Below are 3,280 nucleotides of genomic sequence, written 5' to 3' on the forward strand. Positions count from 1 at the left end.
ACATCTGGTGAAAATTTCATGTCATTAGCACCTCTAGTAATATATTTACTGAGAAAAATGTTGACGTGTTCAATACTTATTTTACCCGCTGTATATTTATTCTAATCCATTTGTGCTGCTTGTCCAATCATTATCCTTTCAGATTAAGGGGGAAACTAAATTTAAAACAACCATGTGTTAACAGCAAGTTGCAATACTTAACTTSGTGGTAATAATGTAGATTCAGGATTGAAAAAAGTGATATAAACAAATATTAATAGAATGACTTTAAGAATTGTTATATTATTAGATATATTAATGTATTATGAAATTTGTAGTGTAACGTGTGTATGAATACAGTAAAAACAATTATACTGTATTTACAAAGGTATTTGTTTTTAGCATGACTTTGATCATATAGCTGCTTTTATTTTAGCTGTTCAAAACTATACATGTTCACTTTGGTTGGGAGCATGTATCAATGGAAGGACAGAACTTGATGAGCTGTTTGCTTCATCCTGTTTCAGAATGGTTTTTTTCTTCTTCTCTTTTTTATTATATAAAGTTACAGATGTTGTGTTCAAGATAAATAAAAGAAACAAAAAGACTGTTGCAGAAGTGAAGTCAAACACTTAAATGTTGCAGCCATGTCCTTTAAATTAGTACCAGTAAATCAGACCTTCAGGGAAGTGAGCAGCACCACAATGGCACTGCATGAGCTGAAGTGTCTGCAGAGGAAACCCGAGAAACTCGTTCTCAAACGCGAGCAAACCTTTAATAAGTGCCTTGAAAGATAGAAACTAATTAATAATTAGTCAGTGCAATAGTAGATTAGTGTGCTATAAATACAATATTAGTAATATGTTCAGATTTTAGATCAGTGCATAGACTTAATAATAAAAGCTGCTTGTGTAACAAAAGTTCCTTCTTATTATTTCCTTGAAATGCACTAACAGTAAATAATTCCCTGCAGACTTGTCCTCCTCAGATGGAAACAAGAGGCTTTAAAAACATGTTGCTTTAATTCTGCAGCATTAATCTGTTTTAAATTAAAGCTCGGAAGTTGGAAGACAACATCAAGATCCAGTTTGTCCTCTGAGGGTCGTGAACTATTTCTCATTGATTTCCGTGTGCCAAATACGTTCAGGTCTTGGTAGACTGAATTTGCTTTGAATATGGTGGGAGGAAAAAAAAAAAAGGAAAGTGGAGAAAGAGGACATTTTATTCCTCCCTGATGTTGCTGTCAGTTGTGTTGACGTGGCAACAAAGATGGTGAAGTTATTTGCAGATTACCTTCTTTCTGGTTTCTTTTCTCAAATTTGTTTGTTCCTGTTTTACTCAACCACAGTTTGTGGGAAAAAAAACAACAAATTCCAAGAAAAAATGCAGTTCGTGTGTGTGTGTGTGTGTGTGTGCGTGCGTGCGTGCGTGTGTGTGTGTGTCTCTCACTCTGTGTGTGTGTGTGCGTGCGTGCGTGCGTGCGTGCATGTGTGTGTGTTGGGATGACTACCAGGCCACTCGTCTGTGATGTTTAGCCAACTCCTCCTAACACTCCCTCTGAATACTTCTTTTGGTTCTCGTGGAGTCAAGTTGTAAAGATTCAGAAAAGAGAGCATAAAATATAGCTGTGCGTGTCTAACCCGAGCTGGGTATGCCAAACTAGACACATTGCTAACACAGATGGGCTTGGCAGGAAAGTTCCCGAGAACATTCAGCGATAGAACGAGGCCCGACCCTTTGCCCAGACAGAGACTGATGCAATCTGGAGCAAAGTGGACCTGAAGCCCCCGACAGGGGATGATACCTGAGCGTTTTGCTTCTCAAATAATGTGTTTTTATTATTTTAGTTTTTTATTAGCCTGTAAAACTTTGGTGTGGGGCTCTGTCTTAATAGAGATGAAGGTGAGACCCGGGAGCTTTCATGAAAACCTAGTAAAAGTGTTGTGTTCATCAACAACACAAACTGTTTACATTATGCGTTCCAGAATTATTTCTGTGTGGGTTTTCTGTTTTGCATTTGTTTCTGTGTCTTTTGTTTTGTCCCCTTATGCAGAGGCGTAAAGTAACAAAGTTCAAATACTTTGTCACTTTTTGGTTTACTTGAGTAATTATTTTGTAGACAACTTTTTACTTCCACTCRTTATGTTTTCACACGATTATCCATCTGTACTTTCTACTRACATTTTTTTTAAATGTAAGAAGTAGAAAGTTGTTACTCTTATTTCATTCTGGCTAGTTGTTAAAAAAACAACAAAAACATATCCAGATTTYTGGCACTTCCCAGATAAAGTGAACAWAATTGTGMTTGGATGAGACGTACAAWTAWATATYTYATTACAACACTCTGTTGGTTTGATCCATCACACCTACATGACAAATCARGTCACACTCCAGCAGGACACATGAGATGGATGTAGTCCAGTATGAAGATTACAGATGGCAGAGATATATACTGTATGCAGCTAAAACTAGTAGTCCACTGCATAGTTTTCAACACTGGCATTTTAATATAACACTATATTCATTGTGGCCTTTAGAAAAAATTTTTTTTGAAGAAGTCAGTTCCCAATAAATGTTATTTTGGAAAGTCTAATCACRCATTTTTACTTTTAAACCTTAAATACTTTTTATATCAGAAATCTACTTTTGACACTTAAGTACAGTAAATGTCTGGTACTTTAAGACTCTTACTCAAGTGATGCTCCTATTGGAAACTAATGTTTAACAAAGTTATTTTTTGGGAAGACACCGCGGTACTTACACGCAGTGCTGGCTCTAGCCATTTTGGRGCCCTAGGCGAGTTGAAGCGCACCCCGCCCCCCGCCGAACTATGTCCCATCCACCCCAATTTGAACCCCTAAAAACAAGTTTGACAGTGTAAGGTACTATGGTAAACTTAGATTTATTTGCTTTCACAGAAAGCAAAGTTATAAGGATTTTACATKATTTTGCAGATATACAGATGTATAGGAGCAATCTCAGATATTTTCAAGTCTTACTGATTTTTTCAAAACCTAATTTTCAAAATTATCTAACATGTCAGAGCCTGTAGGATGATTTAAAAACACTAAATAACATTAAACAGCCATCTTCCAACATGTTCTGCTGGTAGAAATAAGTTTTGAACTTTTCCCGTTCTCCTTTCCTCCTGCTTCACAGCAGGCACTTTTACATCCTCAGCGAGACTGACAACCCCCCACCCCTGCGTGGGTGCGAGTTGTATGGATTTTTAGCAAAATTTACGGATTTTTGAGGCTTTTTATACAGGTAAACAACCGAAGAGGTTGACATGGGACAACAA

Source organism: Austrofundulus limnaeus, unplaced genomic scaffold, assembly GCF_001266775.1.
Source record: "Austrofundulus limnaeus strain Quisiro unplaced genomic scaffold, Austrofundulus_limnaeus-1.0 Scaffold1, whole genome shotgun sequence".
Classification (NCBI taxonomy): Eukaryota; Metazoa; Chordata; class Actinopteri; order Cyprinodontiformes; family Rivulidae; genus Austrofundulus; species Austrofundulus limnaeus.